The 22,097-nt window shown below is 33.6% G+C and overlaps 2 protein-coding genes across 8 annotated transcripts in view; one reads left to right on the top strand and one right to left on the bottom strand.

Moving 5' to 3' along the window:
• Nucleotides 1–9,060, bottom strand: part of PLN (phospholamban) — a 21,641-nt gene extending 12,581 nt beyond the window's left edge. The window contains exon 1 of one of the 2 annotated variants that reach the window (XR_004267841.1): nt 8,929–9,060. The gene's annotated coding sequence lies outside the window, so the exon portion shown is untranslated. The remainder of the gene's footprint in view (nt 1–8,928) is intronic. The other variant, XM_032274948.1, reaches the window with a different exon arrangement.
• The window catches only part of CEP85L (centrosomal protein 85 like), a 246,856-nt gene that overhangs the window by 142,484 nt on the left and 82,275 nt on the right, over nt 1–22,097 (top strand). The window lies entirely within an intron of this gene.

The following is a 22,097-nucleotide window of genomic DNA, read 5'->3' on the forward strand; positions in this document are numbered from 1 at the left end:
ACCTGGGTTCAGGCAATTCTCCTGCCTCAGCCTCCTGAGTAGCTGGGATTACAGGCACGCACCACCATGCCCAGCTAATTTTTTTTTGTATTTTTAGTAGAGACGGGGTTTCACCATGTTGACCAGGATGGTCTCGATCTCTTGACCTCGTGATCCACCCGCCTCGGCCTCCCAAACTGCTGGCATTACAGGCTTGAGCCACCGCGCCCGGCCGGCGATACATTATTGTTAATCTGTGTATTACTACCTTACCCCAGCTGTCGGATTTTATTTTCTCCTTAGTCTTTATACATTCTATAAAAGCCTGTCTCAACTTGTTAGCCCATTCCTGAGAGAGGAAAGTGCTGAAGGGAGCAGAGGAAAGTACTGAAAGAGTGGCAAAGGGGAAGATATGTGTCAGTCATGACTAGTTAGAACTTGGCATTTACTTTTAGAAAGAAACCATATGGTTTATGGTGTTTTGATTCTATAGTGTTCAGTAGTTCAACTTGGCTCTATTATATTCTGAATTATGTAGTAGACTGGGCCTTATTTTGGCTTGAGACTCTGTCCTCCTTCATAATACTGGCCTGTACCAAGGAGTTCCAAACAGTCAACTTATATCAAGCTTTTCTTAAAAGAGTTATTAACAACCTATATTTTTCTAGCATATATTATTCATTGTCTAAACAGGTGGCTAAAGGCTATTATTTAAGTTTCTTATAACACTTCTACTTAGAAAATAGCTTATAAAAGCAGAACTACCATTCGACCCTGCAATCCCGTTACTGGGTATATATCCAGAGGAGTATAAATCATTCTGCCATAAAAACATATGGGCATGAATGTTCATTGCAGCACTATTTACAATTGTAAAGACATGGAATCAGCCTAAGTGCCCATCAATGACAGACTGGATAAAGAAAAGGTAGGACATATATACCATGCAATAATATGCAGCCATAAAAAAGAATGAAATCATGTCTTTTGTGGGAACATGGATGGAGCTGGAGGTCATTATCCCTAGCAACTATCGCAGGAAAAGAAAACCACATACCACATGTTCTCATTTATAAATGGGAGCTAGATGATAAGAACTTATGAACACAAAGAAGGAAACAACCGACATTGGGGTCTACTTGAGCAGGGAAGATGGGAAGAGGGAGAGGAACAGAAAAGGTAACTGTCGGGTACTGGGGTTAATACCTGGGTGATGAAATAATACATGCAACAAACCTATGACATGTGGTACCTATGTAACAAGCCTTCACACATACCCCCAAACCTAAAATAAAGTGTTTTTTTTTTGTTTTTGTTTTTGTTTTTTTTAAAGTCAGAGCTTTGCTCAGTTGCTCAGGCTGGAATGCAGTGGTGCGATCTCAGCTCACTGCAACCTCCGCCTCTTTAGTTCAAGCCATTCTCCTGCCTCAGCCTCCCAGTAGCTGGGATTACAGGTACCCACCACCATGCCCGGCTAATTTTTTTGAATTTTTAGTAGAGACAGGGTTTTACCACGTTAGCCAGGCTGGTCTCGAACCCCTGACCTCAAATGATTCGGCCTTCCAAAGTGCTGGGATTACAGGCGTGAGCCACCGCGCCCAGACAAATAAAAGTTTAAAAAAAAAAACAGCAGCCTAAACTTGACATATATTTAATGACTTTTGTTTGAATTTTTCAGGTAAAAGAGATTTTCTTTTGTTCTTTATTAAGATTGATCCTTTAAGTTGCTTCTGTTGATTTTTGCTTATTGTAGATTTAGTGGATTTATACTATTGGATAATTATGGGAAGATTTTATTTATATTTGACTAGTTATCTTTTATGAAGATATGTAGCAGAATACAGTTAAGAAAGGAATAATAATTAGCCTTGATAATTCCTGTGTGAACATATCCTTTTGTGAGTTTTTTGGGGCTTAAATGGTCTTAAAAGATCAGAAAATTTAAAAATTACTTTGAGACAAAACATGGAAAAGAGGGGGTTGGCCAGGAGTTTATCATGAAGCATATACAGGAGTCATCTCCTACCCTGAAACTGGTAAGTTGTACTTCAGCCAAATGAAACGTGTCATCTTTCCATAAATACTCCATTCCCTTTTGTGATTTTGTTCTTTGCACATGTTGTTCTATCTCTGCCTGGAATGCCTCCTCCACCTCCCTCCACCTTTTGGTTATCTGCCATGCAAGCTTCAGTTGGTTCTTAAGGTTCAGTTTAAATATCACTTCCTAATGAAACCTTTCATTAGTCATTAAGATGGAATTGGTTATCACCTCTGCCAGTTTTTAATGGGGCTTTAGTATTACCTATATGAGGATATCTATCAGATTATTGCACAATTTCAATTTACATGTTTGTATCCTCAACTAGACTGATAGTTTCTGAGTAAAGAAATCATGTGTTCATTTAGTATCCTAGTACTTAGTGCATAGTTGGTATGTTTCAGTAAATCACTAAAGTTAAATAAGGGATTTTTATGACTAAAAATGTTAGAAAATTGTTAATAAAAAATAATCTGTGGGCAGGGCATGGTGGCTTACAACTATAATTCCAGTACTTTGGGAGGCTGAGGAGGGAGGAATGTTTGAGCCCAGGAGTTAGAGACAAGCCTGGGCAACATAATGAGACCCCATCTCATTTTTAATTATTTATTTTTATGAAAGAATGAATCGATAACAGGGTCTTGCTCTGTCACCCAGCCTGGAGTGCAGTGGTGCAGTCGTGGCTCACTGTACCTCAACTTCCCAGGCTCCAGCAATCCCCTTGCCTCAGCCTCTCGAGTAGCTGGGACTACAGGTATGCGCCACTATGCCTGGCTAATTTTTGTATTTTTGGTAGGGACAGGGTTTCCCTATGCTGCCTAAGCTGGTCTTGAACTCCTGAGCTCAAGCGATTGCTGGAAGTACAAGTATGACTCACCATGGCCCTCATTTTTAAAAAGTTAAAAACATTGGCCGGGCACAGTGGCTCACGCCTGTAATCCAGCCCTTTGGGAGGCTGAGGTGGGCAGATCACGAGGTCGAGAGATCGAGACCATCCTGGCCAACATGGTGAAACCCCGTCTCTCCTAAAAACACAAAAATTATCTGGGCGTGGTGGCACGTGCCTGTAGTCCCAACTATTCAAGAGGCTGAGGCAGGAGAATCACCTGACCCTGGGAGGCAGAGGTTGCAGTGAGCCAAGATCACGTCACTGCACTCCAGCCTAGTGACAGAGCAATACTCAAAAAAAGAGAAAGAATTTAAAAAATAATGCTGTGATTGACAGATTAATTTGTTCTAATAACAATTTGTTAGTTGAACATATAAGCTCTAATATTCTTCTCAAGTCTCTGTCACAGATGAGAAAAATGAGGTTTAGAGGATTCACCTAGATTAATGGTCTTCTGATTAACCAAATGTTAACCTGAACCAGGCTTTGTACAATTGAGTTTTTAGTATTTGTGAAATACGGAGATATGCCCTAAAGAGATGAGCTCTCTAATGTTTAAAGTATAATTAACATACTTTAAAGATGATCTTATAATCCTATAGCAGCTAACTATTACTGAAAAAGAAGAGTTTGTTTCTGGAAACAAATTGGGTATAAAGGAGATGACCAAAAATAGTATCCTGTTTCTTGTTAGATTTAGAAACATGTCATAATCTTAAAGTGATCTTGTAACTACTTTATAATTTTATGCCTAAACTGAAAACAAATCTGCTTTACATGCTAAAATGTTAATGATATACATTTAATTTATCGGGCCCAATTTATTTTATAGTGGTATAATCTGAAATATGTGGAATCCTAGTTCTGCTGAATACCAACATTTGTATGACGATAATGAGGCCAGATTTCATCATAGAATATGAGGTTTCCTGTCATATGTTGAGAATTGAAAACCTTTGTGTGGGAACAGCATAATCCTTTTTTTGGCGTTGTCTGTGACCTTTACTGCATTGTAATTTATGGCATGGTTGTCAGATGTTTGTAATTCTCCTCTCTGCACTGACAACCACCGTATGAGTTTCCTTTTTTTGTTTTTAATTTCTTAATAGCCAAGCTGTTTAATAGAGTACTTTTTGATGGAAAGCTTAGAAAAATAGTTTTAGTTTTATGTTACCTGATCTTATTAGAGCATTCTTTTAGTCTAATCATAAATAGATTGTTTTGGGATTTTCTGAACTTGTATCTGGCCTAAATGGCTATGGAAACTGATGTTACTCTCCACCGTCTTATTAAAAGAATGACAATATATATAAATTGGTTGTTTTGATGCAAGAGGAGTATTCATTTATAGGTGAATTTAAAAATCAATTTATAATCCAGGCCCTAGAATTAAGAGTATTGAAAATATGAAAGGTGCTTGTTAGGAGTTTGGGTGTAGAAATGCCAGACTCTTGTCTCTTGAATTGCATGTCAGAGGCAGAACAGTATCCATAGAGTATCTCATGTGTCTGTGGATCCATGATTACTCTACTTTTTGGAGGAATGTGAAGAATAAAGAGTAAAGAATTCTTTACTGTTCTTTGTGGGATTTATAAGTCCTGTGGTTGTCTTCTTTTCCTCAAAGAAAACTAACACTGGAAATTAAAAAAAAAAATCAAATTTGAGATAGTATTTTGATTATTTTTTGAGGTGGAATAAGGAATAGAAAAGCCATAGGCAACTCTAATCTTTTGACTAATATCACATACCATGTTAGGCAACATGTTTGCTGGGAGGTACTGCTTTAGGAGTCCTTACCTTGTCTGCAGTGAGTCCTGTTTTAGCACTGTAATATCAGATGAATTCTTGTGAGGAAGGAACCTCAATAGTCTTCTGAAAACTTTCGGTTGTCTGCTTTATGACTTGCTAGACAATTGATACTTTAATGATGTTGTATATGCTGAGCATTAATCCCCACCTATACTTTAAGCACGTTCAGTGCTTGCAGAACTCCTCAAACATCAGTATTTTTGGTGGTATTCCTTTTGCTGAAATAATAAATTCCTGGGTCTCTTTATATTAGTAGAATTTAGAATTTTGCTTTTCTCCTTTTATTTATTATTTTGGTAAACATGAGAGTATTGAAACAATACTTTTATTAAATTGAATTCAAGTAATATCTAAGGCTACAGTCTGACATACTTTAGGATTTTTTTTTTCTATCTAACTGGTTTTGAAGATTAGAATTTTCTGTATATTGAATTTGTAAACAGGACTTGTCTATATTTGTATTATTTGGAATTTTATCTTATTTTTCTACTACTTGCTGACATTTACACAGGTAAGCCATAAGACTATGTATATACTCTTTTTTGGACTTGTGGTAATAGGACAGTTCTTCAAGCTGCTTCTGTTTGTGAAAATAATTGTATATGCATAAAAATCAATGTATTCTCACCCCTAAATTGACCTGTAATGAAATGTTCCTCCTGTAAAAGCTCTACCTTGAGGAGAATTCATTAAACAACAGCACAGAGAGATTTTTCTCTCTGAAATTGACAATGTAGCTTATTGCTGTTGCTATATTATCTGTAGGTTTGTCTTCATTATTGTTTCTTAAATATTGAAACAATGCTTTACGAGTTTATTTACAAGTAAAGTATTCTTTTTAATCATGTAGGAATTGGGACTTCAGGATCTTTTTGGGGGGAGGAGATTGTGGGGAGGTATTATTGAGAATGTCTTAAGGAAAAATGAATGCCACTTAATAAATAAACCCCCTATTAATGGGAGTGAACTGGTCAACCTTTTTTTTTTGGGCAGGGGACTTGGGGTTGAAAACCCTAAAGATGGAGTACCTTTTAAAAGGCACTAGAGGTCCTCAGTTGACTATGAGTATGCGGTACATCCAGCCTTCCTTTTAATGTGTTTATTTGGTAACACATGGTTCAGAATTATTCAGGGTGAGAACTTTGATGTGCTATTTCTGAAAATATACAAAGAGACTACATCTTATCTGATTTATGCCACTGTATTTGAGAAAGATTACTTTATTGATTTTCTACCTTAGGTTTACTTTGCTAGTATGATCAATTTCTGTGTTAATTCAGTGTTTTGATGAAAGTTAGGGATTTTTGTAGCATAGATAGCAAGATTTCTCTGATCAAACACGTCAAAATAAATAGTGTTGCATATTAAAAATACTAGAGTATGAGGGGGGCTTCAGAAATAAAACTGAAGAATGCTGAGGGCTGAGGATTTAATAGGGATCCTGGAATAAAGTATTGAAATGTGGTTTATGTAGTAAAAGTTTTAATGAGATACTAACTTGGATTTTTGGTATCAATTGATTAAAGGCATACGTATTTTAGCAATGAAACAAAAGGAAACTTTGATGGATTGAGGTGTGTTATTGTCTTTTAAAGTTTGTGTGGTTAGTTTCAATTTTGCCTTCCAGGCTGTATTGCTTAATAACTAAGGACATCTGTAATTTTTGTATGTTTTCTGGTTTTGAAAATGATCAGTAGAATATAATTTAGGGTATTAAGAATGTAATGTCTGATGCCTAAATTGAATTTAAGTAAAATGGCACGGTATTAAATTAGAAGTTTGTATTCTCTGAATTTGCCTTTTAGAGTATCATTTACAGTATTTGAGGACTTTCAATTCAGTTCCGTTTGTCAGTGTCATGATGTACTTTAAGCCATGTTGATCATTGTATAGAGGATGTGGATGTGGCTTAATCATAAAACCTAAATTTCTGCCAAAGTTTCTCTGTTTTCTTAGTTCTGTGATCTTGCACAGTTCACGTTTTTGCATCTTTCCTAAATTGTGGAATAGGGATGCAGTATCAAATATATAATTAAAAGGACCAAATGAAACATTTGTGTATACTGGTATATTTAGGAAATTGTTTTTTAAGAATAAAGACATTTTAATAGGCCCTTCTCATTTCTGGGATTGGTAATAAATATATTGTCTAATTTAGAGACTGTAAATTGAACTTTTAAATTAAAAATTAAATATATTACATAATTTAATGCTACACATGTAGTCAGTACATTATATAATACATTAACATATATTAGCATTTTCTTTTCTGAAACTACTGTATGCAAATATTTTCCTATCTCTAGTGAGATTAAGAAACAATATGTATGATTATATAACCCAAATGTGATTATTTTTCTTTATGCCTACTAAAATACAAATAAAATAGATGTGATATTTGAGTTTTAGGAATTGTTAGTGCGGTGACACCTCTTAGAAAAGCAAGTACTCTGGCTCTTTCACGTGTTTTTAAAACCTAATCAATGCTGCTTAATTTAAACATCTTTCATATTTCTTCCATTTGATTTCATCTAACACTTTTTTTTAGCACTTACTTTTAAACCACATGTCTTCATAAACAAAGACAGTACTTAACTGTCACCTTAAGGTATAGATGAACTAGTTGGGACATATTGTATGGTACTATCACATTATATTTGAAATATTAGCAGTCTCTGTAACTACGTAATTTCTATTAACTGAGACATACTAGTGAGCTAAGGGTAACTTTAATAGTAGACTTTCTGCTCTATCCAGAAGTTGTGTACTTTTTAGAGCAATATGTTATACAGCAAAATTATGATAAAATAAAAGAACTCATGAATACCCAGTTTGAAATATGAGAATGTAATTTGGTAGATATTTGAATAGAAATGCACAGATAAGCATATCAGACACCTACATTTAATGACTTTTATGCAATATTAAAGGAAAAATATGAGTATAGAGATACGGAGAAGCAATTAGGATACCTCAGTGGTAGACAAAAATTATGTTTTTTTATGTCTTAAAGAAAGTTGCTTACAGAATTACAAAGGTCTTATTTGTAGTGAGTAATAGAATTAACATTTGTCACAGGAATTGAGAATTTTAGAGGTAAATTTTATTTTAACATATATATAAAATATAAAAATTAAAATCAATAAAATAGATATACTTTTCTATATGCCCTGACAGAGATATAAGAATGAGGAAACATTTTATTTACTAAATTGAGGATTGTAACATAAAGAATAGGTAGAATTCAAACAGACGTCATAAAGTTGATTGTGGCATCTCCATTCCTGGCATTTATTTTATTTTCTCTTTTCCTTCTAAATCCAAGAGAGGAAATGGAGTAACACTGGAGGATAGTAACTTGATAAAAGTATAGGTGTTAATAGGCAGAAAACCATTTTATCAAATTTGTGTGAAAAAGAGATACTTAAGCATATTTATGTGTCAAAATTATTTTTAAAGTGTCAAATTCTCTAACATTAGACTTTTATGTGTTTGTGAAAGTATTTTAAAATTTCTAAACTTCTTTTTGATACAATATTGAATTTAATATCAGTAACTGAATACGTCATGGAATTTTTAGAAGTGTTTGTTAAAAGTTGACTGGACTTTAGAGGGGAAAAATCCCCAAGGGCACTTTAAAAGTAGCTCGCACTATATATTCTTAAACTCCATTTTATTATTATTCACTGTATGAAATTATAATGATAATATTAGAATAGACATGCTGATAATGCTCATGTTGTAGTCCCATGACTATTCATATTAGTTCACATGTAAATAGACAGTTCAGTCCTGCACTGTTTCTCAGCAGAGCATGAGATAACAAAATTAAGTCATTGTTTTTGTGTGGAGAAATTAACCACTGCTACTACCAAACATGGTAACATAATTGGAAGATTTTTTTTAATTGGAAGAAATTCACATTTGAAAAACAAAATAAAAGTGAAAGTTAAATTAAAATGACAAACTAATAACCAGGATCAAAGATGAATATGACCCTTTTCATTTCAAAGTTCTCATTTTTTTTTACTGTCACTAAATGGTTAAGCATTTTATAAATTTAAGTACTTTGTCATGTCATTTTATTATCTAACTTTGAACTGAAATTCATAAAATATAATTAACTCATTTTAATAATTCAGGTTATAGAAATCATAGGAATTAAGAATTACAGAAATAAGAATTACCAAAATCAGTGAAATCTGTTTCTTACCTTGGCTGGTGTGATCATCACAATATAGAGTATTGGGTCATATGAAGTCTATGGATGTTTAGCTGAGGAGTTTTCTGACTCTGTCACCAGGTTTATGGGAACAGTTGCAGTAGGTGGAGGAGAAAAAGTGTGTTAGGGAGGTCTTATGATGTCACATAGGAATTCCGAAGTTTCGATTGGTTAGCCGTAGTCTTAGTCTTAAATCACAACCAAACTTTAGAACTTCTTACTTTAGGTATGGAAAAGTCATTAACACTTTGTGCTTCATCTTTTGTTTTTAATGTAAAACAGTATATGGCAGGTAAATGGGAAAAAAAAAAAAAGGTAAATTTGAGGTGGTAGAAAGCTTCTGTTACAGATTCATGCATCTTCAGGCTTAGAGATAATTGAACATTTATATTCAGTTATCTCTAAGCCTGAAGATAATTGAATATAAATGGTGAACATGTTGAAGATATAAAATAGTTACTGTAGGAATTTTAATCATGAGAAAAAATAAACACAGGTATAAGCAAAACAACTTTCATTGAATTCTTGCTGCTGTTGCTTTAATACCACTTCCTCATAATGTTAACTTTTAGCAAGACAAAAATGAAATATTTTTACATAATCAAATTTTATACCTGTTTTCTTCTTATTTTGTACTTGTTCTGTGTATATGGGAGAAGCAGTGTGTATGAGAAAATCAGGCTAATAACTGCTTTTTGTTTAAAAAATTATTTTTATCTTACAGCTAAAGTAAGAACTAATAAATGTATTTAATTTATTTGTGTTTTCTTCAATTAGCAGTTTAACAATATATTTGCGAATGCTAATTTCTGTATTTAAACTGATACATATAACCCCCAAAAATAGCAATATGATACCTTAAGTATTTAAGATTTTTTTTAAAGAATTGCATTAAATTGTTACACAAACTTACTAATTTTTTTTATAAGCAGTATTAAGGGCAACTTTATAGTAAAAAAGAAATAATTGCAGATTCCCAATCAGTTACATCTCAGTTAATGATGCTTTAGGGTTTGCATGTGTTGAAATTTAAGTTTTGTAATGTTTCTAAAAGGTTGTGCCTCATTTAATCTAGTGGTTGCTTTTCTGAAAATTGCTATACAAATGAGATGTTGGTGGGATGATATTTTGAACTTCCCAAAGCAGTTTATTTTACAATATAACTGGATAAATAATTTTTTTTTTTGTAAAGCTGGGCATCATTCTCCTCTTCTCTGTTCATCTAATTTGTTGTCTTACATATTAGATTTATTTAAGTCACCACATTTGAAAATATTAATTCTTAAATCCCTTCTTTAATTTTAGAGGAGGTACTTGTAATTTTTATTTTTTTAAATGCTTATGACAGAGTGAACTTAGCCCACTTCACTTTCTTATGGGTAACTAAAATGTGTAGCAGCAGCTGCTTATGTGTCCTTAAATGGAGATGATCTTGGCTTCTTCCAAAGAAAGAGAAAATCTTTCTCTAGAGCAAATCGTTTGTTATTTAAAGAATCAGCTTAAAACTAACTGAAAAATAATATTTTAGCAATGATCTTCTGTGAACATTGCCAAGGGAAAATTTACAACTTAAACCCAAGTTAAGGAAATTGCATGAATAATGTTTGACTCTCATTACTATCAGTTACCAATGATGATTGATAATATAAAACCTAGAAGCCTAAAGAGATTTACAGTAATTTGTCAGAGATAACCAGCTGCTAAAGAAGAGACTGAGGATTCAAATCCAGATCTGTCTATTTATAATTTCTGATCTATTGGCATACTCTGGGAAAAAATTATAATTTGAATATAGCTTTCATTAGAGTAGCATATAGTAACTAAGAAATTTTTAGCATGTAAATAGATGAATTATTGAGCACTGTTAATAGTTTTAGAAGGTCTGTTTTAAGTTTGTCTACGAGTTACACATTGATCTGAAATTTAGGTGATAGATCATTGTTCTGAGAACTTCTTATTCTAAGAAAATTGAACTAGTAATACTCAGTTGGGTAAACTACCATAGACTGAATAAAATATACCCTAGTTACCACATATGTTTACAAGCTTACTTAAAAAGTGTACATAGGCATATACACACCTTAGAAGGATACTTATAACTGTGTGTGACATAGTTGGAAAATGGATTCAAAATTTTACCTTTTAGTTTTGTACAAGAGTGAGGAGATTTTGTGTTTACCTTTTTCCTTGGGGTTAGCTAGTGATGATGATGATGGCGATGATCCCACATGCAACTCTAGGAAGTATTATATTTTAGTTTTAACTAAACACTGTTTTTATTGCCCCAAACAAAGTTGTTTAAAGGAGCATTAGTGAGTTACAGTGTCATCAGTAGAATGTTCTTCAACGATTCCTCAACTAGAGGCTGGAAAATTTTTTCGAGGTGCTTTATCACAGTCTTCATTTGGAGCAACACATAGTTTGAATGTGTTTTTGGTCACGTGACTTTATACAAATAACCTCCCTAAGCTGCCAAAGTTGTAGAATAGTACTTGTGATGGCTTAATGACACAAAGTGTACATAGTGATTATCAGAGATCCTGCAACAATGTCCTTTTAGTGTTAGTACTGATTTTCTTTTTTCCTTTAGAAGATGGATTCTTAAAGGTAAACCATCTTTGAACTTGGATGGGAAAATAATTACACATTTATTTTTAGTACGCTCTAAATGAAACTTAGTATTTCTTCAGTTTTAACTGAATCCTGGGTTCATTTCTTTACTTTTGTTTTTATATAGTTTTGTGGCATTTTAAATGTATTTCTCAAAATCATTAGTTTTTTTTTTTTTTGAGACGGAGTCTCACTGAGTCACCCAGGCTGGAGTCAGTGGTGCAATCTCGGCTCACTGCAACCTCCGCCTCCTGTGTTCAAGAGATCCTCCTGCCTCAGCCACCTGAGTAGCTGGGACTACAGGCATGTGCCACCACCCCAACTAATTTTTGTATTTTTAGTAGAGATGGAGTTTCACCATATTGGCCAGGCTGGTCTCGAACTCCTGACCTCATGATCTGCCTGCCTCAGCCTCCCAAAGTGCTGGGATTACAGGCATGAGCCACTGCACCCTGCTGTATTACTTTTTGTTAAAAATATCATGATATATGTAATAATCTTTTACATTGATTATTTAAACTCCAATCTATAGTGGTGGTATCTGGAAGGCAAAGAAGCTTCAAGATAAAACATTTTTTTTGGAAATTGTTTTTGACAAGAAGTTAATTTAAATGATGACTAAATTAAAACATTTTAATATTTAAACAGATAAGTAATATAGTAAAATGCAAGTTTTGAATGAATTTTTGTGACATTCACAGTACATCAAAGATAAACTTTTTTTAGGTTAGATCTCCTAGACACCCAGGAGGAGGATTTTACCTAGCTTTTGAGGGTACTTGAGCATTTGATAATTACTGCCTTAAATTTTAAAGCTACGTAGGAAGGGACTAGTTTAAAAAACATCTATCTAAGCAAAAATGAGAATGAGAATAGTGGTCTGAGATTGAGAAGATGGAAATTCTTTCCCTAGGGCAATAGGGAAGAAAAAATAAGATTTACTCATCAAATGGGGTTGGGGGCCGTTAGTATAACCCAATGATAAAGTAACCTATAAACCTTAGGGGTCATTTGGGGGAGGTAGGTTCCCTTTTCACTTGATTTGCCAGATATCTGGAGACCCAAACATTTTATTTTTTCATAAATGGCTGAATTCTGGGCAAATTGTCTTTCCTTATCTTGATGAGGGTTGGAGAAGAGCATTGACATCAAGAGAGGCCAGATGGATTTAGCAAAGGACTCATGTGGGTCTAAGTAATTTTTGGAAAAGTTATGAAACATTCTAAGTGATAGAATTGTTATAGCATGCTACGTGGCTTCAAGGAAATTGTTTATCGGTATACAAGTAATAAGGAAATAAAAATTTAACTTTTAGAAGTTAACCACTAGTGCAAGATAACACTAGGAGAAAAATGAAATTCCCAGTTGAGAGTCAAATGAGCACATATAATAATAAACGGTATGGCTTCTAAGAGAAATATATATTTTATACAGAGGAAGCTGACAGAACCAAAGCCAAAATAACAAAGGGAAACACACCAAAAAACAAATTGAACAAAAACCAACCCTTAAGTCTCCAGATACTTGCCTCAGAATTCTGTAGAGTCCAGATCATGATGCTGTTAAATTGTTAAGAAGGTTCCAGTTCAATTCAATGATTGTAGTGTTTCCCAAGACACATTAAATTCCTTATTTTTGTGGTTGATATCTCAGCCCTTTGGCACTATCACTGATTTTGATACAGAATTGAAATCGGAGATTCATACTTTTTCTGTCTTCTACCAGACTCCCCATTCACTTAGAAACCAAATGCAGATTGTGAAATATAAATGTTTCTTCTCATAGCCTGACCAACTCTCCTCTAAACTTTCATAGAGATTTTTTAACTAGTCTTTCTACCCTCCCTCGTGACCCTTTCCGACCCAGTTTTTACTCTGATATCTGAGTGCACATTTTATTATCATTCACATGCTAAGAACTTTTTATTGTATTGGTTTCTCTTTCAAGATGAAAAATCCACTCTTTACAGAATTAAATAAAACGTTTCCTTATGTTTCCTTTGCCATGTATTTCTACCATAATGATTTGACAACTCTGTCATTATGTGTTATTTCTTCTATCCAAAATATTTCCCTTACTCTCTTGTTCTTATGGAACCTCCTTCATTATTCAGAAGTAAATGGGAGAAGCCCTGTTTTGCTTGTTCTTAATATTTAATTATATAAGTAATAAGTGAATATCTCCCGTAGTTCAGAAAAGCCAGATAAATCTGAAGTTGGAGGGGGACTTTCTATATTATATAGGTATATTTATTTTCTTTGCCATAAACGTCATGAATAGAGACTAATTTTTTTTTCTAAGGTCTACACACTGCTTATCCCTGATAAGACTCAATAAGATATTTTTACATTTAATGGATATTTAGAATATTATTTTACCATTACAAGTGAATTCTTAAAAAGGATAAGTTGAAAGAAGAGAGAAGAGAATCCCTCAGAAACTTAAACTGCATTTCTTTGTTCCTAATGATTGTCCCTGAAAAGTCGAGATTTTTCTTGCACTTAATTCTTTATAACTTGTTCACACTTTGACATATGTGTAACATCAAAAAACAAAATATCAACAAATTGAGTTTAATTATCTAATTGACTCATTAATGATTCATGATTTGGACAGTATCTTCATAAAAATAGGCTATCAGATGAACTAAGTGGAGGAGGTGGTCTTTCTAGGCAGAAAGAGGCAAAAGAAAGAAGGAACAAAAAGCGAATTGGTTATTACAAGTTACTTTCCTCATAAGGTTAAGACAGATTTCTTTATCTTGCTAACTCAGATAAATTGGGCCTTTTCTGATTAGTTGCTGTGAATATCCTGTTTTTTTTTTTTAGAAAACTTGCTGATGTTAAAGTTCCGTTTATGTGGCTCCTAGCAGGAGTGATTCCATTCTTGTTTGGTCTGGTCTGTTAAAGACTCAGTCCAAAACAAACCAGAGTAACTCTATTCTGGTTTGGTGTGGGCTATTAAGGCAACACAATGGCTTTCCATAATTTTGCTTAACCATAGCATGAGAGATTCATGGAGTGGTTATAGGTTGGTCAAGGCTTATTAATGAAGAGTTGAATTGGAATTGTCATTCTCATTTTTTGTCCTTTCTCACTACCTTCCTCTCTGATTTTCAGAAAATGAATCTGTACTGTAGTTTTCCCGTAAATAAATGGAAGGCAGATCGAATTAATTTCTAAAGTCTCTTTGAAGCCCACATCTTCTGAGTATACTAAACTAGTTTGAAAAATGTGGTTATTTTTAAAAGTAGCTATTAATTTTAGCTAGTTTTGTTAAAATAATTAAACATGTAAATTACACAGAAGTCAGTTTTTAATTCATTTCTTTAGTTAAACTACTGGTTTACCGGTTGTCAGGCACTCTATTAGGCAAGGCAAGCAGTAAAAAAATTCTTGTCTTCCTGCATGTTAAGCTTTTAAAAACTCTATAAAAAACCCTAAAACATTACCTGTTCATTGAAGAATACTTTGAAATATGCTTGGGAATTTTTGTGTGCTACTTATTAAAAATATGTTATAAATGTTAATGACTTATTTTCAGTATATAACTGTTAGTTTGGCATATAAATACACCATAATTTGTGAATTATTCTCTTATTGAATATCAGGTGATAAATATATTTTGCCATTATAAACCTTAAAAAAATAACACTATGATTACCATCTGTGGTAAACCTGATAAATTCTTTCTTCTCTTGGTTCTGTAAACTTGTTATTCCTAAACATTAGTTCGTGTAAGGGTGATCAGGCTTATAAATGAATTTTATTTGTGTTTGAAATTTAATAATTTTCAAGAGTTGGTCGGTTACATTTCCTCACAGTTAGAGAAATTTCTTTGAGAAAATGGGCTAAAAATATACATTTTTGGGGTGAGAATTAAACTCTGAATTAGTAAACATCCTGAGTGACATGACTTTACCAGCTAAGCAACTAAAGAAATTGCACTTTTAGTTTAGATTAAGTGGCTTTTGATCAGTGCTCCTGCTCTAAGGATGAGGGAGGTAACTCTACCTTAATGTAGTTCTGAGCTTTTATTTAAAGACTTTGATAATATCAACATTTAGCATAGGTTCTTGATTGCTTCAGGTGAGAACCTCTAAAACATAATGGCTTCTTCAGTTACACAGCCCTCTTTAAGTTTTTAGAGTAAAAGTATAAGTGACCCTTGATTTTTCAGCATAGATAAATTCTTGAGAAGGTTATGAAAATAGATTTTGATGTGTGGAATTCATATTTACTTTATAAAGCAAAAGATGTAAATATGTCCCAGTGGAAATAAACCCAACTTCCTAATATGTAAGCATTGTAACTTTCTACCAGCAACTTAACTAAGCTACTGAGAGTTGTACATGGTTTGGATATATTTCAGGAAAGCTGTACTTCATCCTTAACTCATCTCCAAATTAAAAGCTTGCATAGCATAGCAAAAGGACATGAACATATCATCTGCTGGTTTAATTTGCCCTTGAGTTGGTCAAAGGTGGTGAGTGGGCCCCAGGACCAGCATTAGGATCAAGAGGATGCCTTTGCAAAGTAATTTATAAGGCTGCCCTGTTAATGTATTCTTTTCTCAATAAGCTTGCTGCTTAATTGAGAGTACTAGGGATTTCTGAAAAGTTGATTGTTGACTCCAGTATTAATACACGGATTTTTTTTTTTCCCCTTAGCTAACTTGAAAAAATTAAATAACCAAAAATTTAGTGTTTGGATAAGTATGAGGCCATATAATGAATGTTAGAGAATAAAAATGTGCTCTTGAAACTTCACACTTCCAAAATAGAACAAAGTATGGCCATTGAAGACTGTCTTTCAAATGTATCTCTGTATTATAGCAAACGAAAATTAGTTATGCAGATAAGCCGAAGTTTCCCTAGCTCTCACTGAAATGAGGGTAGACCTCAAGGGTCAGAAAGCATGATTTTTATTCAAATATAGGTTTGCGTATTGATCTTTGAGCCATAATCTTTTAAGCGTAGATATTTCTTACTATTACACGTACCATTGTTAACGAAATGGTAATAGAGGTAAGTACCCTGTACTGATAATTTGTGGGACAATAACCTTCTGTAGAAATCTCCTCATTTTCATATCAGTCAGTAGTTAACAAACATTGTTAGGTGCTGAGTATCAGGGCACAAATGAATAAGACCCAACTTACGATACAGAAAAGGAACCACTGCCGTAATTACTATTACGGTATGCTAATTACAATACCTGTTTTTGCTGTTGGAAATACTTTTGGATTTTTTTGAAGGCTGATAAATATCCCTAGGGTGTTCTAACTGCTTATCCTCTTTTTGTTAATTGTGTGCTGTGGGCCAGTGATGAACTAGATTCTGAATACCCCCACGTTGGCCTCCTTAAGTGCTGGGATTACAGGCATGAGCCACTGCTGCTCAGCCTATGCTTCCTTCTTTTATATGTTAAAAATACCATTTTAAAAATGGTCTCAAGAGTCAACAGTAATCTCATGGTGAAATTGTTGAGTGGAGTAAAACATATTAGGATGTAATAAAAACACATTGTTAGTTATAAATACAATGTGTTTTTATAAATACAAATGATTTAGTAATAAAAACACATTGAAGAAATAATGAGATCATTAAAAACAGTTTCATCTATAATTTAAATTTTGAGGGTCAAGACATAGACTTCAGTAGAATGAGTCACTGAGGAAGGGGTTACTGATAGAATGGGTTTTTTTTTTGTTTTTAGAGAAATATGTTATAACGCACTCCATAAATAATTACATGGGCTTAATTAAGATGTAGATTTTATATTAAATGCATAGTTCTTTTAGTAATAACATAATTCATATTTCCTTCTTTTGGTGAATATTCTTTAAATTTTATGTTATTTGTAATTTATTTTTATCTTCATTACTGAGCTTTGTGAATTTATTTAGTTTTTAGTTAAGGTATGGTTCTTTTACCAGAAAGCACTTGTTGAGTATCTCTTCAGATAGACTATTCCAGGAAACAGAGGAAGATTTTCTGTGTTACGTGACACGTTGTGAGTGACAAATGAGCTCTGAGACAAAGGCAAATGAAGGAGAGATAACAAACTTGAAGAATTGCAGAGGCTGTATTCCAGTGAAGTGTGGTAGCACTGGATCATCTAAATTTAACAGTATTTGTCCAGGCCAAAGAATTTTGAACTATTTTCAGCTGCACTACAGTAAACTTTTATTAGGAGTATGTTTGGCCATTAAGTGACATATTTTGGCAACTTTTCATAGCATCTGGGTCTCATCTAAGTAGCATGTGTTTGGGATTGTTGTAGATGGCCTGCTATCCACATTCAATTTTGAGAGTGGAATCTGACATCTCCAATAAGAGGGACCTATGTATGTTTTCTGGGTCTATAAATCTGTATGATTAGGGTCTACATGCAGAAGGATTATGGTCCTTCTTTGGCTGGTAAACTAGTGTTTTATTCTCTAAACCCTAAAGAACAATGTGTCATATGCATTTTTAGGTTAAAACATCTACATGAGGCCTTCCCATTGCTCCCTGAGTTTGGCAGCTATTAAATATATATAAAAAGTGTTTACTTGTAAAAAGTGTCTCTGTTTCACCTTTACACATTTTGAAATGTTACTTTGATGGCATACTTTCTGTTTCTTCAAATTAACTCACATAGTTAGAAAGTTTATAACTACATTTTACATTATATGTTCATGTCTAGTTAAAGTTTTAGTATTAATAAGTTATAAATTATGTATAAATTAACATGTTCTCCTTGATTGTTTATATTGGTTATGGTGATGTAGAAACATGATAGATTACTTGAAATTCTAAGTAGAATAGCATAACAACAGTAATTTTCTGATTTATCAGTATGTGAATTTTGTTACATTTTTTTTTTTGAGACGAAGTCTAGCTGTGTTGCCAGGCTGGAGTACAGTGGTGGGATCTCGGCCCACTGCAACTTCCACCTCCTGGGTTCAAGTGATTCTCCTGCCTCAGCCTCCTGAGTAGCGGGGATTACAGGCACACACCCACGCCCAGCTAATTTTCTATATCTTTAGTAGAGATAGAATTTCACCATGTTGCCCAAGTACCTAGGTTTTCTGGGATATGGTCAAGATGTGTATTTTATTAGTAATACATAGCTGCCATGCAATGGTATTCTTCTCAAAGTCAGTCATGACTTTATTGAATAAAAATTCTTGTTTTCTAAAAAAAATGTTACTAATGGGGTATAGGGGAGAAGTTATTTGACTATAAAATCCTTTCCTCCTTTCTATATTAGGAAGCAGGATTGCCCTCTGCCTAAATAGAAGGCTTCTTTGTTCTCCTAGAGCATTGACAGCTCCTAAGAGCCAGCTTGTAGGTTGTTATCGACTTCATTCTTCATTCTTTGTGTAGGGTATTTATGTCATCTGGTCTTTTATCTCATGACTAGTTGCAGATGTGAAATAGCACCAAAGTGATGAAGAGATAGGAACTTAGAGCCACAACATTAGTGCATTCTGTCACATTCTGTCATCTGTAGTGCATTTTTGGGACTTAAGGAGTCTCTTCTAGCAGATGAGGCCTTTAATTTCCCTTAAGTACTTCTTTTAAGGTAGAGAGTGAAATAAAGTATAAGTATTTCCTGTGATTATTATATTTTGTTTTTGTTGATGTCTAACATTACAGTAAAGTACATAGGAATATTAATCTTTAATAATAGCTCAATTCTAATACACACATTCCCCCCTTATAACCACTACTCAGGTCAAGATGCAAAATTTCTAATGCCCAGTAGGTTTAGCTTGTGGCTCTTCTCAGTCTGTATAGTGACACCTTATACCCTACCCATTTCTACTGTTCTGACTTTTACCATCATTGATTATGTATGGGCTGTGCTGGGATTCTTTTGTTTAACATAAAAGTCTCTGAATTTTATCTATGTTGTTTATTATAATAGTAGTTCTGTTTTATTGCTGTGTAGTATTCTGTTGTATACTTCTGCCACTATTAATTACCTGTTCCTTTGTTAACAGCCATTTGAGTTGTTTCAATTTTATCATGACAAGTTCTTTTTGCTTCTAGTGTTGTCGAGTGGGATACATGTAAACATTTACCTGCAATTACTTTTAGAAAAGTCAAATTTTAATAAGGTAATTGAAGTGTAATTTACATGCAACTTTTAAGATTTTTAAAGATTAAATTTACACAAAATGCTATTGTTTGAGTTTTGAAGAATGTATACAGTAGTCCTTTCTTACTTGTGAGAGATACATGCCAAGATCCGCAGTGGAAGCCTAAAACCACAGATCATACTGAACTCTATATATACTATATTTTTCCTGTGAATATATACCTATGATAAGATTTAATTTATAATTTAGGCATAGTAAGAAATTAACAATAGCTAATAATAAAATAGAATAATTATAACAATATGGAATCATCACTACTCTTGCAGTTTGGCGCCATTATTAAGTAAAATAATTGTTACTGGAAGACAAATACTGTGATTCTGAGAGTTGGTTCGATAACCAACATGGCACTACATGCCAGTGAGTGCATAGCATATACAGTGTGGATGAGGTGGAGAAATGGATGATTGACTTCCTGGGTGTTAGGAAACAAGATGATGTGGGATTTCATCATATTACTTAGAACGGAGTACCATTTATAACTTGTGAATTCTTTATTTCTAGAATTTTCCAAATTTCTGTATTTGCTTTAAGATACACTATTGTTTTAAATATTGTCAATTTATATCATGCTCTATTATTTTTCAATCCCAGACTTATTACCTTTCTGAAAATTTTTCTTCTTTTACTTTTGTATATTTTCTTTAGATTTAGGTGGAAACTACCCAAGAAGTCAGTATTTCATTTTAGGAGTAGACTTATTTTTTCCCCAGCCTTTCCTGTGATTACTCAGATACTCTATCTCAAGAGTTAATTTTGATAATTGATATTTCCTTAGAAAGTTATCCATTTCATCTGAATTTTTAGATTTATTGATATGCTACATGACATAGTACAGTTTTATTTATTTTTTGCCCTCAAACTTTTTTTTTTCCAACTTCTATTTGGGGCTCAGGGGTACATGTCCAGGTTTGTTATTGGTTAAATTGCGTGTCACTGGGGTTTAGTGTACAAATGATTTGTTACCCAGGTAGCAAGCGTAGTACCTAATAGGTAGTTTTTTAATCCTCACCATCCTTCCACCAGCCCCACTCACGTAGGTCCTGGTGTCTGTTCCTTTCTTAGTATCCATGTGTATTCGACATTTAGCTCCCACCTATGAGTGAGTATGTGTGGTTTTTTGTTTTGTGTTCCTTTGTTAGTTCTCTTAGGATAATGGCTTTTAACTCCATCCTTGTTGCTTCAAAGGACACGCTACTGTTCTTTTATGGGTCTGTGTAGTATCCCATTGTATATATATACCACACTTTCTTTATCCAGTCTGCTGTTGATAGGCATTTAGGTTGATTCCATGTCTTTGCGGTTGTGAATAGTGCTGCAATGAACAAGTGTGTGCATATGTCTCTGGTAGAATGACTTATATTCCTTTGGGCATATACCCAGTAATGGATTGCTTGGTCAGATGGTAATTCTGCTTTGAATTTTTGGGAAATCATCAAATGGCTTTTCACAGTAGCTGAACTAATTTATCCTGCCAACAGTGTATAAGTGTGTCTTTTCTCTTCAGCCTCACCAACATCTGATATTTTTTCTTTTTAGTAATAACCATTCTGACTGGTTGATTTGCATTTATCTAATGATTAGTGATGCTGAGTGTTTTTTCATATGCTTTTTGGCTGTGTTTATGTCGTCTTTTGAGATATGTCTGTTCATGTCTTTTTCCTTCTTCTTAATGAGGTTGTTTTTTGCTTGTAAATTTGTTTAATTTCTTTATAGCTTGTGGATATTAGACCTTTATTGGATTCGTGGTTTGCAAATATCTTCTCCCATTCTGTAGGGTGTTTGTTTATTCTTTTGCTAGTTTCTTTTGCTGTGTAGAAGCTCTTTTGTTTAATTAGGTCCCATTTGTCAACTTTTGGTTTTGTTGCAATTGTTTTTAAATCTTCATCATTGTGGTATGTCCACAATGATATTTCCTATGTTATCCTCCAGGGTTTTTATATTTTTAGGTTTAACATTTAAGTTTTTAATTCATCTTGAGTTGATTTTTATATATGGTAAAAGGAATGGGTGCAATTTCAGTCTTCTGTGAATGGCTAGCAGTTATTCCAGCTCTATTTATTGAACAAGGAGTCCTTTCCCTGTTGCTTGTTTTTGTTGACCTTGATGAAAATCAGGTATATATTAGACCTTTATTGGATGCTTGGTTTGCAAATATGGTATTGTAGGGTATTATTTCTGAGCTCTCTATTTCATTCCCTTGGTCAATGTGTCTGTTTTTGTACCAGTACCATGCGGCTTTGGTTACTGTAGTTTTGTTGCATAGTGGGTAACATGATACCTCCAACTTTGTTCTTTTTAGAATTGCCTAGGGTATTCAGGTTCCTTTTTAGATCTATATGAATTTTTAAGGTTTTATCTAATTTTGTAAGAAATATCACAGGTAGTTTGATGGGAAT

This window comes from Sapajus apella, unplaced genomic scaffold (genome assembly GCF_009761245.1).
Source record: "Sapajus apella isolate SASKATOON/1434 unplaced genomic scaffold, GSC_monkey_1.0 scaffold6, whole genome shotgun sequence".
Lineage (NCBI taxonomy): Eukaryota > Metazoa > Chordata > Mammalia > Primates > Cebidae > Sapajus > Sapajus apella.